Source organism: Sus scrofa, chromosome 1 (assembly GCF_054392235.1).
Source record: "Sus scrofa isolate SSC_HxYL_T2T_F1_AM1 chromosome 1, Sscrofa_HxYL_maternal_Yorkshire_Landrace_v2.0, whole genome shotgun sequence".
NCBI classification, from domain to species: domain Eukaryota; kingdom Metazoa; phylum Chordata; class Mammalia; order Artiodactyla; family Suidae; genus Sus; species Sus scrofa.
In genome coordinates this window covers 258,036,527-258,051,317 of record NC_139383.1, presented here as the reverse complement: position 1 = coordinate 258,051,317, position 14,791 = coordinate 258,036,527, and the positions used below count along the sequence as shown (strand labels likewise).

The window sequence follows — 14,791 nt, the reverse complement described above, 5'->3', positions numbered from 1 at the left end:
AGGATGCCTCTGAAAGAAACAATTCTGTAAAGGGTTTCATTTTTCAATTAAGCCAGTTTTGCAACCAAAGTATATATATGCCCACTCTGGTCCCCCTACACTATTTTTTTTTTTATGACAACAGATTCCTCCCAGGCACCAAGACTGGAAAGTTATACATGTCATCAACTCACCACCCTCCTTCATTCCTCATCCTCTCATTCAATCATCCCACCACTGAACTGGTCAAGGATCTTGTATTAGTCAGGGATTTCCAGAGAAACAGAATCAATAGGATATGTCATAGATAGATAGATAGATAGATAGATAGATAGATAGATAGATAGATGTAGAGATATATGACATATAATAACAAGATTTATTATGAGGAAATGGTTCATGTGATTAATTTCTCACATTGAGAAATTTTGCAATCTGCCATCTGCAAGATGGAGACCAACCCAGGAAAGCCCAAGGTACAGGTTCCCATCCAAGTCCAAAGGCCTGAGAACCAGGAGTACAGGTGGTCCAAAGACCAAAGACTGATGTTCCAGCTCCTTCAGTCAGGCAGAGACAGAATTCTCCCCTTCTGTCTTTTTGGTTCTATTCAGGCCCTCAGTGGGTTGGATGATGCCACTGGATTCCAGCTGGGCCCACAGATTCAAGCACCTTCACAGACATGCTCAGAAACAATGTTTAAATAGATATTTAGGCATCCCATGGCCCAATTAAATTGACACAAAATTAACCATCACACATTCGATCTGGACTATTTCCAATTGAAACGGCTCTTGTGTCCCTTCCTATTCAGTTCCAATATCCCTACAGTAAACAAGACGCTTCCATCCTCACCCTGGGCTCACTGCGTCTGTTTTAATTAGGCCTCATGGATTCCAGCAGCTCTTCCCTGTTATACATTCCTGCATACAGGAACATCCTCTTTCCACGCCACTCTTGCCAGGTCACCCCTCTGCTTAAAAATCTTTAATGCCTTTTATCTTACCACAGCATTCAGAGCCAACATTCTCAGCATTACTCTCAAGACCATCCTACAAGCAAGCCCCACCTTGCCTGTCTCACTGCATTCTTGATATTCCCCAGCACATACTCACCATTGCAGCCAAACCAATGCCATTCAGGCCCACAAACACACCAAACTCATTTCTAGCTTAGGCCTCCATACCTGAGCTCATCCTAGTCCCATCATTTGGAATTCTCTTTCATCTTCTCACTTTGTGACTTAATTCTAACTATCTTCCAAAGTCCACTTCTCCAGTGAAGACTTTCTGGATGACATCATGTCGTTCTGCTCACTCACAAGTGCACATGGTCTCTGTCCAGCAAGGTATCTCATTATAGACTGTTTGTAACCAGGCCATTGTCTCATGTGCTTTCACAAAGCGTCCCAGTTTTTCAAAACTGCAAGAATTTGGCTGTCACGAGTCATCTGTAATATCTGGGGACATATTATAGAACAGAGAGTAAATAGGAAGCTTTTGTGGACTGGGAAAGAAATTGAAAGATGCTACAGTGTCAACCTCAGCTCAGCAAGAACAGGTCATATCAGACTACTTAATTCCTTTTGTTTGGGAATTTTACATAGGTAAAATGGAATAAATGTCATCCTTTGCATTTCATCAACATATTTAACCAAGTCTCTCTTTACCACCAATTTTAGAGCAATAATCAGCTTGATGAACTTTCTAGATAATCCAATGACCACAACTAAAAGTTGCCAATCATTGCATAGTTGTCAACTAGCAAAGAGAGCTCCAGTGATATGCTTACAGGTCCAGCCCTAGAACATTTTTGTGAATGGCAGGATGATAATAATTATGGCATGCCAAGAAAAATATATAACTTGGAGAAAAAAAATTAAATAATGAAATAAATTACTAAATTTTCTGAATTAGTGGGGAAAAGAGCCAATGCTGGCAATAAGGCATTCAATAGAGATAGACTGAAAGTGTTTTATTCAGGTGTGGTCATCCAACATGACAGGTAGGAAATCCCTCTTACTGAAGGTTTTCTGACAGAAGCTGATTATTCATTCTCAATCTCCTATATAGAATATTTGGTATCCAATACAGAGTTGAACTCTATGATGTCAATAAACTCTCCCAGATTCAAGGTGGTAATATTTTATAAGTCTATGTATGCCTATCTTGCACCCAAAGTAAATGTTAAATCTGTTAGCACGGACATCATAGTGTAATGAAAAGAACATGGAATTTGGAGTTAGACATGGGTTCAAGTAACACTTCTCCCATTTATCAGGTGGATAACTTCTAAATCTGTTTCTTCGTCTCAAACTAGAAATTGTGTAAGATGTAAGAGTTGATTCAGATAATGCTCCATGGAGATGGCCTTGTCCAGTGCCTGGCATATAGTGAGTGCTAAATAAATGTTAATCCTAAATCTTTCTCCATGTCCTCTACAGCTAACAGAATCTTAGGACCACAGAAGGATCTGAGTAAGACATCATTTGGTTCTTTGATTTTTAGGGATAATGTTGAGAGGCTACTTGCTCAAGGCAAAAACGAGAGATGGAAAAGAATAAAGAATATGCCAGGTAGGAGAAAGGCAGGAGGAAAGGCATGGAGGTAAGAATGAGCAGAACACGGCATGTCAAGAATGGGTTTGGAGGCTGGATCTGAGGTTGGAGACAAGGTTAGATGAGTAGAATGAGCCAAATAGTATGAAACTTGAAATATCACTCAGACAAATGATAAGAAATGGATGGCTTGTGATACTAATGTGATAACCCAATCATCACACCCTCCCTCTGGCATATTTTAAGAACATTAAGCAATGACTGGAATCAAGAATTTTTCTTATTGTCTGAGAGCAATGAGATGCCAGAGTTTACAAAAGATGCCTCTTTTAGCATCAACCAAACAATTTCATTCTCATTTCATTTTTTGGTTTTCTTTCAATAGCCAAGGACTTGAACCAGGATGCCCTTCTGTACCCATGCAGCCTCTCTAGCCGGCAGAGGGTTTGAAGGCCTATTTCACCAGTTCTATTCCTTTTCTAACACTAACACATTTAACAGGAATATGAGTGGGTGGAAAACATAATGTTTCCAGTTGAAGTTCACTAGCACACCTCTAGTAGAGTTATTTTAGAGGCTAAAGAATGGATCATTTGGCCATGTGTATTTGAATATAATTTACAGATTACCTGAAAAAACTTTGTGGTTCTTTATCTCTCAGCTGTGAGAAGAGACAGAAATCATGCAGGAGGTAGGCCACCTGAAGAATGGGGAAAAAACGCTCAGTCTTAAAGTGCCTGACATAGCAGTTAATTTTTTGTTCAAGAAAGTAAAGAATAAGATTACAGAGATGCTGGCCTCCCATGAATATGTGATATCAGATTTGCAGAAGGATGGGGGAATGGAAGAATGAGGAAGGGAGGGGGAATCCCTAATTATGCATTACAAACGTAGCCCCTTAGGCACTAATGAGCTATTTCTAAGTGTTAAAAAATATTATGGAGAGTAAAAAAACCTTTGTTTTCATCATCAAGGTTTCAGAAGCACAGTTCTACCACATACCTAAGCAGCATTATAAAAGAGAAACAGTGCATAGGAAAGCTCCTTCTGAGAACAGATTTTCTTTCTTTTTTTAATTCATCACTAAGTGTTTGGTAATCATGCTCTGTTGGGCTAGTAGACCACACTCTTTCACCTACTAAACCCTATCCCACCTACAAGTGCACATACACACTTATAAATACACAAGAGCAATGACACATGGTTGAGTCCTGAAGGGATTTTACCATCAGTTTAGGGATAGAAGATAAACAGACAAAAGCTGTAAGAATGTCTTATGCAGAGTTCCCATTGTAGCTCAGCAGGTTAAGAACCCAACTAGTATCCATGAGGATGCAGGTTCGATCCCTGGCCTCACTCAGTAGTTTAAGGATAGGTATTGCTGCAATCTGTGGCACAGGTTGGAGATATGGCTCGGAGCCAGTGTTGCTGTGGTATAGGCCAGAAGCTGCAGCTCCAATTAGACCCCTAGCCTGGAAACTTCCATATGCCACAGATGTGGCCCTAAAAAGAAAAAAAAAAAAGTCTTATGCATTTTCTTCTCTGGCCATCGCTTGAGATGCTTCTAGAGTTCTAGAAACAGACTCCAGGAAAGCTAGAGAAGACAAAGGAAGGTTCAGAAAGAAACTGCTAAGCCATCTGAGCTTGTGAGATAGATAGCAAAGGAGGACAGGTCTACAGAGAAATGAAGAAACTATGTATTTGGTCAAAGGAAAAAGGTAATTTAAAGAAACACAGATATTTTAAGCACATCAGGCACCCCACCACCCCTATACACACTTTCTCAGAAATTCTATTCCACCTTCCGTTTCTAGCCCAAGCACAACACCTTTGCATCTACTGGAGTCACACTAATATAGTGGCATGCTAGAAAAAAGAAATTTTTTCTTCATTAAACCAATACAAGAAAGTGAAAAATAAACCCAAAATGACTTAAAGACTTAAACATAATACATGACACCATAAAACTTCTAGAAGAGAATATAGGCAAAACATTCCCTGACATAAACCATGTAAATGTTTTATTAGGTCAGTCTCCCAAGGAAATAGAAATAAAAACAAAAATAAACAAATGGGATCTAATCAAATTTACAAGCTTTTGCATGGCCAAGGAAACCATAAAAAAAAAGAAATGAAGAAACAACCTACAGAATGGGAGAAAATAGTTGCTGACAATGCTACCGATATGAGCTTACTCTCCAAAATATACAAACTCACACAACTCAACAAGAAAAAAACAAACAATCCAATCAAAAAATGGGCAAAAAAACTAAATAGATAGTTCTCCAAGGAAGACACACAGATGGTCAGTAGGCACATGAAAAGATGCTCAACATTGCTAATTATTAGAGAAATGCAAATCAAATCTACAATGAGGTACCATCTTACACACGTCAGAATGGCTATCATTAATAAGTCTATAAATAACAAGTGCTAGGGAGGGTGTGGGAAAAAGGGAACTCTCCTACACTGTTGGTACAACCACTATGGAAAGCAGTATAGAGGTTTCTCAAAAATGAAAAATAGAACTACCATATGATCCAGCAATCCCACTCCTGAGTATATATCCAGAAAAACTATAATCCAGAAAGACACATGTCCCCCTATGCTCATAGCAACAATATCCACAATAGCCAAGACATGGAAACAACCTAAATGTCTATCAACAGAGGAATGGATAACAACGATGTGTTACATATAGACAGCAGAATACTATTCCACCAAAAAAAAGGGACAAAATCATGCCATTGGCATCAACATAGATGCCACCAGAGATGACCATACTCTGTGAATTAAGTCTGAAAGAGTAAGACAAATACCATATTAAATCACTTGTATGAATTAAAATATGACACAAATGAACCTATCTGTGAAAAAGAAACAGACCCACAGACATAGAGAACATGTGGTTGCCAAGGGGGAACAGGAAGGTAGTGGGATGGACTGGGAGTTTGGGGTCAGTAGACGCAAACCATTACATTTAGAATGGATAAACAATAAGGTCCTACTGTATAGCACAGGGAACTATATCCAATCTCCTGGAATAAACTGTGACAGAAAATAATATTAAAAAAGAATGTGTATATGTTCTTATACATAAGTGACATATATATATATATATATATATATATGTCACTTTGCTATATAGCAGAAATTGACACAACATTGTAAATCAACTATACTTTAATTAAAAATAATTTAAAAAAAAAAAGAGTTCCCATCGTGGCGCAGCACAAATGAATCCGACTAGGAACCATGAGGTTGTGGGTTCGATCCCTGGCCTCGCTCAGTGGATTAAGGATCAAGCTTTGCCATGAGCAGTGGTGTAGGTAGCAGATGAGGCTCGGATCCGGTGTTGCTGTGGCGTAAGCTGGCAGCTGTAGCTCCCATTGGACCCCTAGGGTGGGAACCTCCATATGTGTGAGCAGGGCCATAAAAAAGCAAAATAATAATAATAATAATAATAAAAGAAAGTGAGCCAGCTCGTCACAAAAATATTGAGGAAATCATGCAAAAGAAACAGCTGCTCATTGCCATGAGCTGTGGTGTAGGTTGCAGACACAGCTCGGATCCTGCGTTGCTGTGGCTCTGGCGTAGGTCAGCAGCTACAGCTCCGATTAGACCCCTATCCTGGGAACCTCCATATGCCACGGGAAGCACCCTAGAAAAGGGGAAAAGACAAAAAAGAAAAGAAAAGAAAAGAAAGAAAGAAGCAGCTGCTAAAGGTAAGATTGACAAAAAATAAAAGTTAGGAAAATCACAGCCCAAACACAGACAATCAAAATAGTCCCTCTTAAAGGCACAACAGAGCCTGAATGAGCAAAGAGTTCATCATCAGGGTAATAAACTGTAGAACTATAATAGGAATCATAGTGTTAATCAGACCTTTTCTCTGTTCTCAGGCTTACAGAGCTTAACAGACAGAGAGCAGAATTTTATGCCCCCAGGATAAAGCATGACAACTTCTCTTTGGAATAATGGGTTCCTTACTGGGAAAGGGAGTCAGGATATGAAATAGGGCTTGAAAGAGTTTGAAAAAAATCACTGCTGACTTCTACATTAGACCAGGTGAAAGGAGGTACCGGAGGTCTTAGCTCCATTTAGGCACAAAATAAGCCAAAGTTCTCTAGCCCCAGAGTAAGGTTCTATTACTCTAGAGACTGTGGGAACATGCACCTTCCTTGCTTTATGGGAAAATCTGTCCACCCATTCACTTTTATAGAAGCCCTAAGTCAGATATCCCAATCAAGAAAGAAGACTATGGAGGACACAGATTTTTAAAACCTGCAGAGAAAACCCCATATAAGGTACCCATATGAAACAAACCACTCCTTCATTTATAATCAGGATCATAAGACATCTGAGAAAACTAATTTTCATTAAAGGATAAACCCAATATGATGCAAAAATAGAAATGATTAAAGGAGGTGAAAATAATTTCAAATGTTCTAATATGTGTCTTTAGGATATTGATTATACATTAAAATAAATTAGTGATTATAATTGGAGGTTTGTACCTCTTTTTAAAAAATCAAAAATTAGTTAATTAAGTGTAATTGCTACTATAAGAGCAATCAGAGTACAAGAAAAAAAATTCCTGGAAATTAAAACCATGATTACCAAAATATTTTAAAAATCAATGTATGGGATAAATAATTACAATGGATAAGGCTGAATACTGGATAGATAAAGAAAATTTTCAGAATGTATGTGTATGTATGAATGGGTCACTTTGCTGTACAGCAGAAATTGGTACAATATTGTAAATCAACTACATTTTTATTTAAAAAGAATGCAGAAAAAAATAAAGAGCAATATTGATTTTGGGAAAAAAAGAAAATTTCCTGTTGATCAGAGCAAAAATGAAAAGAGATAGGAAATATGAGATTATAGAAAATAGAGCCAGGAAGTCAACATATATCTAGTTTTTTGTTTGTTTTTATTTTCATTTTTTTAATTGTTATTTACCCAATACAATTTTTTTTCTACTGTACAGCATGGTGACCCAGTTACACATACATTCTATTTTCTCACACTATCACGCTCCATCATAAGTGACTAGACATAGTTCCCAGTGCTACACAGCAGGATCTCATTGCTAATCCATTCCAAAGGCAATAGTTTGCATCTATTAACTCCAGGCTCCCAATCCACTCCAATCCTTCCCCCTCCCTCTTGGCAACCATAAGTCTATTCTCCAAGTCCATGATTTTCTTTTCTGTGGAAAGGTTTGTTTGTGCCATATGTTAGATTCCAGATATAAGTGATATAATATGGTATTTGTCTTTCTCTTTCTGACTTAACTTCACTCAGTATGAGAGCCTCTAGTTCCATCCACGTTGCTGCAAATGGCATTATTCTGTTCTTTTTTATGGCTGAGTAGTATTCCACCGTGTATATATACCACATCTTCTTAATCCATTCTTCTGTCATTGGACATTTGGGTTGTTTCCATGTCTTGGCTATTGTGAATAGGGCTGCAGTGAACATGCGGGTGCATGTGTCTTTTTTAAGGAAAGTTTTGTCTGGATATATGCCCAAGAGTGGGATTACTGGGTCATATGGTAGTTCTATGTATAGATTTCTAAGGTACCTCCATACTTTTCTCCATAGTAGTTGAAACATATCTCTAATATGAATCCTAGAACAAAAAACGAGACAATAGAGAGAAGAAAATAATCAAAGAAATAACAGGGATGAGAGGGAGAGAGGAAGTCCCAGAGGTTAAAAAAGAGAGAAAGAAAGATAATTCTTTATAACGAAAAGAACTACAAGTTAAAATCAAAGTGAAAAGAAATAGCACACACATCTGAACAAATTTTGGTCAAATTTCAGAACTCTGAGGGCAAAGATAAGAGTCCTAAAAATTATCATAAAGAAGAGGGGTTACCTATAATGTAACAAGATCAGAATGACAACATGCTTCTCAACAGCAGTTCCTTCAAAGTTCTGAGTAAATTGTTTGAAATTAGAACTCTATACCCAGCCAAGCTATCATTCAAAAATGAAATCAAAATAGACATTCTCAGACATAACAAAGATATTTAAATGCATTCCATATGAAAAAAATTTTCAACATGGCACTCCAGTAAAACAGATGTAATACAAGAAGAAATCAAGATAAGAGAAATGCATGAAGAAAAATTATAGCTAAGCATGACCCAGAAGGAAAGAGAGATCCAAAGAAACCAAGAGAGAAATCCCTGGACCCTGTGACTTAGGATCTTTTCTGAGTGACTGAGGATTACATTTCCTTCTCTTTGGACCCAGTCAGCTCACAAGGTTGGGTTCTATCACTCTTTGGTTAATATTTAGAATTTACCTATGCAGAAAGCACAACTAATTACAATAAAGGAGTTCCCAATATGGTGCAGTGGGTTGAGAACCAACTGCAGCAGCTTGGGTTACTGCAGAGGTGCACGTTCCATCCCTGGCCAGGCACAGTTGGTTAAAGGATCCAGCATTGCCACAGCTGAGGCGCAGGTCTCAGCTGTGGCTCAGATTCAATCCCTGGCCTGGGAACTTCATATGCTGTGGGTATGGCCATACAATTTAAAATAAGTAAATAAATACCATTAGATGACAGAACAGAATGTTAGTACTGTGAAATTTAACAACTTAAAAATTAATACAACAAAAATCAGGAGCAGAGTGGAGTTGTAGAAATAAACATTAAGTGGACCATATAGTGGGAATAGTTCATAGATAATGACTCAATATAAGCCAACAAATAGAGAAGGGAAGATCTGCAAAGGCATAAAGTGAACTATTAGAATTACTGTACTTCAGGAGGTAGAAAAGGAAAGTAAGATAGACAATGCTGAAAATGACTAATATCTCAATTTCAATAACAGGATGTCAAAATTCACCCTTAAATATTTTACATAAAAACATGAACTTCTTTTAAAAAAATTAAGTTATTTTAGTTAGAACTTCAATTGTAGCCACACACACACACACCAAAAAACTTCAACTTCAGAGGAATGAAAAGGGGGTATGAGAGGAAATTGGCAAGACAGATACTTTCTTTTCATTTTAGATTCATGCATAGTTTGGGTATTTTTTCTATTTGCCACATGTAGGTTTTACTTTCACTTTAAAATTAATCTTTAAATTTTTAAAGAAAAAAATAACTTATATTCTCCCAATTTATCCAACAATGACTGGTGCTTCCAAAGTGAGCTGGGTCATTGTGAGTACTAGGAATTTGCTATGGCAAGTAAGGCTGAGAACTAGAACATGGGATCAAGGATTTAAAGTTCAGAAATTCTAGACATTAGACACACACCAGGACCAGACTATAAAGGCATGTATGTGTGTTAATTAGCACAGAAAAACCATTAATATACTCAGGTATGTATTCATTCCATGTATGTATTCCATCTGACTCATTTTCCCACTTATAAATCATTCATTCTCTTATTTATTTATTCATTCAGTGAATATTCAGAAATTATAAAGCAGGCTGTCTGCCTTCAAGGAGTTTAAAAATATATTTGGAGGTAAAGCTATAACGAAATACATTACCCCCTAAAAGCAAAGATCATGCTGCAGAGACAGATCGCATGAGTAAAGGCTCATGAATGGGGTAACATGTATTGGGTCTTGAAGGATCAACAAGGTTCAACTCAGAGGAAGGAATTTGTGCTCACTTCATTTTAAATATTTTCACACTTTTGTTTTAAACTTTCATGCCATCATCTGAGGTACTGAGGGGAGGGATAGTGAGTAGGCCTTCTCCAAACCAGAGTTAAGAGTCCACTGATCCAACCTAGAGCAGGCAATTAGTCCACATAAAAAAAAAAAAAAAAAAAAAAAGAAAGAAAGAAAAAGAAAGACTTCCTTCAACCACAAAAAAGTTCCATTAGCCACTGGGATACTAGTTTGAGGTGGGTTGGATCCTCCTGTTGAAAGTGAGGGGAATGAACTGTTCAAAGTAGGATGACCATCCATTCCAGTTTTCCCAATTTTAGCACTGAAAGTCCTGCCCCCAAAGCAACCCTCTCCTCTTAGGCAAATGGGGACAGCTGGTCACCCTCAAGTCAACATTCAGTTTCCAACATGCTCACCAGTTTATTTCAATGGGTTCACACAATAAGTTTTTCTAAAATTCAAGATGTTGGTATCCCCACTTTCCAGATGGCAAAAGTGAGGCACCACGAGGTCCAAAAACTGCTAAAGATCACATACATAAAGGAAAGTGGCAGAGCCAGGATTCAATCCTAGATCTATCTGCTTTGATCTAGAGCCACCTCCCGCAACCCCACTCCATACCCTGTGTTTCTCTGCAAAGAGGGACTCGAAAACAGAGGTAGTGGAGGAAGCATACTGGGAATCCAGCCTCTCTGTGCAGAGTGACTGAAAGGGGAATAGGAAGCCTTGGGTTTGGTGGTGCCCTGCTCCAACCTAGTGAGCCAGAAGCCCAGTTATGAGGAAAAACACAAAGTAATATGTACGTCAAGGTCTCGCAGAACCGTGTTCAAGTTATGATGAAATTTCTATTTAATTAGATAGAGGAAAGTATAGCTATAGATACAGATATAGATATATAGTCACTATGGATTTATAACATAACTTTACAATTCCTTATCAAGGATATGAAAGATTAGTTACATATCCAATACAAAGGAGAAACCTCTGAGGCCCCTTTCAACTCTGGAAGGTGACAACTTTCAGACTCAGAAGAAATGGACCCATTTTCCTAGAAAAATCCTTGCATGTACATGCCCTGCTTGGTTTTAGTTTTGTTTTGTTTTTTGTTTTTTTTTGGGGGGTTGGGGAATTGTTTGGGATTTTTTTATTTGTTTTTTTATGCATAGATTCTATAAGAAAGAGAAAGAAAGAAGAGAGCTGGGAGAAAATGAAGCCAGAGGGAAATATGGGAGTGACAGACATAATGAAAGAGGGAAAGAAAGGAAGGAGAGAAATAAAAAGGAGAGCAAGACCTGCGTGGTGAGAAAGGAGAACAGATAGATGAAGAACGACAGCACGGAAAGTCCTGGAGAGCTCAATTAATTAGTTATTGTCCATTTCCTTGAGAGTCCTCTAACAAATCTGTCCTTGTCAGTGACAGGAAATCTTTTTGAATTCTTTGTGAAAGGATATTAATGGCAGTGGTAAGCTTCAGCACCCCTCCGCGGTGACATGGGGAGGGTGGCAGGAGTTTCCGGAGGTCACACCGGGAGCCAGCCTGGGTGCACGGGCACCCCCTCTGCATTGCACACAAAGAGCACTTCCCCAGCCCACAGACTGCCAACCCTGTCTCCTTGACTGGGACATCAGGAGGCTGACATTTAATACCCCAAGGATAGAGATGTTTGAAAGCCGGTTATTGTAACAAAGGAAGCCATCCAAACTCTGCAAGACCAAATGGATCAGATAAAGCTGACACAGAGATAAATCTGTTTTACATCCATTCTTGCACAAGTTTTGCTAATCTATGTAGTTATAGCTTTCCCACTGAAGGGAAAAAAATAACCCACCACATGTCGGCAAGTCCACATCGCATTCCTATTTTTAATCTCCGAGGTATAACATTCTAGGCAAAGACCATTTTTATGCTGACTTTTGCATGAACCCCATTAATGTAGGATGACACAGGAAGAAAATGAGAAAGGAGGATAAGAGAGAGTGAGGAGGTGGGATGAAAAGAGAGAAGGAGAGAGGATTTCTTCCTGAATGGCTATAGAAATGCAGGGGTTTTTTTTTAAATGAATGAATTCTGCTCCATCATTGACACAGGATCCCTTCTCTCCCAGTCAGTCAGACACCTACTCTTCATTAGCCAGTATTTATGCTGCCAGATTGGACTTTCATATGGGAGCCTGAAGCACGAATGGTACAGATGGCAGGAAATCTCTCATGAGATTGATAACGATGAAGAAAGATGCCACATTAAGTCAGAAGGTGCCACTGTTAACATCCCAGCTCAGAGGAGAATATTTCTAGCTAGTACTCCCCTCCAAGGGCTGATTTTCTTCTGGCTTCAAGTAAAATTCATTCCTCTCCCCAAAAGCTCTCTGCCCCACCAAATCACTGGCAAGTGAGTGATACATTCGCTTTAGTCTCTTTTGTGTGTCAACTGATTTTTGCCTCAGATACTTAACCTTTCCTTTCCAAAGGTGGTTGAGATCCTAGTGATGAAAGGGGACTGCGGGGAGAAGGCAGGGAGGAGAAAGGCATTTTAGTCCATGTTTCCTTCAACAAAGGCCCCACTATAAGAAGTTCCGTGCGGGGAAATCTGAATGGTATTTATTGTTTCCATTCTGGCCCTCATGGCATCTGCTGCCTTTCAGAGACAGACACTGTGTTCAGAAAACCAGGGCCCTGTCTCAAAAACCTCAGAGGAAGGGCAGGCTTCAGGGTGTAGGACTGAGGGTTTAATGGGAAAGTCAACAGTCCTGGAAGATCACAGCCAAGCATTTGCTGCTGGGATGGAAGAGGGCCTTCTAACTCCCCATTGTCAAAGGCAGAAACCAGTATTCCTCTAGACCTTCATCTGCTGGCTTAGCCAGCTGGCTCCTCAATCAACGAAAACATAGGTCCTCATCCATGAATCTTGAGCTTTTGCAGTGAGAGGTTTAAAAAAAAAAAAAAATCCACTTTTCAGCAGAAAAAAAAAATCAATAAATAAAAGGCAACATCCTGTCCTCATTTTTAATCTCCAAGGTCCTGGTCACTGATTTTATATTACCAAAAATGTATTTTTGGCATCAAAGCCAGGAATAGGTTCTCTGTTTTCTCCTGACATCCCAGCCTCCCTGGAGGGCAAGCAACACCAGGCTAGGTAAGGAGATTGGGAGGGGAGGCAGTGGCAGGGAGCCAGGTCCTCTGTGCCACAGTGCAGTCAGATAGGGAAAGCATTTCCCTTGAAAGAGTCACTCAGAAACCCAACCAACAGAGAGAATGGGACGTAATAAGACTTGCAAACTTAGCAAGTTTGGGAAACTTGGCAGTTCTTGCCCAACCTGAGTGATATGTTACCAGAGTCCATCCTAGAAAAGGCAGGCTGGGAAAAAAAGAGAGGCCACAGCAAGGGCCTCAGTGCAGCAATCACACATTCATGTTGGTGTGTATGCATTTAATTAGCTTCCCAGGTTTACAGGAATGGCAGTCAATTTAAGACACTCCAGGCAGCTCCTTCCAGACTCCACCAATCCTCTTAGAAGCTTGGACCTAGAATGCCTACCACCTGGGAAGGGCATTTGGAGAGTCTTAATTGAAGGGAATTCCTATTTTTATGTCTATATGATGTACCATCAGCATTTCCTCCCCTACAAAAATACACAGAGGGGCAACTAGTCCAAATAACTGGTTTAAATCTGTAAATTACAGCACTGCTTCAAGGAACTTTTAAGGTCGTTTTGTGTCTACAGAAAAGTTAGATGGCATCATAAAAATGTTTAGAGCTAATGGAATCTTTATACAGTGGATTCCACTCCACTGATGAGATGTGTTTGAGGCATTACCCTTCTCCCCCTTTCTTCTGACTCTCCTGGAGTCCTAAGACAGAATTACTGCTCTGGAAGCATTCAGGCCATGATGACACAAAACACCCTTCTCCCTACAGGTCTCAGAACCTAGGTCTTCAACTACTCCCCTCCACCAAGAGAAGAAGGGATTGCTAAATATGGTTAATTTTCTGAGTTGGTTGCCTTTCTGCTGTGGAGTCTAATCCTCTTTTACATCTCCTGTGTGTATTTCTTCTTGGAGGTCTGGTCTTTAGTGACCTTCTCATACTGTTTCATTAAATGCCCTCCGCCTCGGTAAATTACAGTACTTTGAAGCCTTGGAGTTTAGCATATAAAAAAGCAAGAGCCTCTGTATACTGCCCTGGGATAAGGTGTGATGAAAATCCCATACAAGCTGAACTGTACTTCCTAATCAAATGGGTGTAACAGATGGCTGCTGGAGCAAACCATCACAATGGAAATATCTGCAGTTCTCATGGTAACGGAATCTGCCAGGTCTGAGGGATTTGCTGTTTTTCAGGACATCTGAGCTGCAATCTCTTTCGAGCTGTCTAGCAGTCTCCGTCTCGCTCTCTCTCACTCTCTCAGCATGATGGAGATAGAGTTGAAAGGTGGAGCCCGATTTTGCATTCCAGCTGTGATTAAAGACACAGGCACACATCCTGAGAGATAATGTGCTGCATATTCATCAGGCTATCTAGAACCTCTTTAGCTACTGGGACACGACAGTCATGCAATTACAATATGCCTTCTTCAGGAGCAAAGGGGGGTGGGGATGAAGAAGATC

At 39.4% G+C, this 14,791-nt stretch overlaps 1 long non-coding RNA gene across 11 annotated transcripts in view; it reads right to left on the bottom strand.

Annotated features, from left to right (window-relative positions):
* LOC110256021 (uncharacterized) overlaps positions 1-14,791 on the bottom strand; it is a 494,788-nt gene that overhangs the window by 415,621 nt on the left and 64,376 nt on the right. The window lies entirely within an intron of this gene.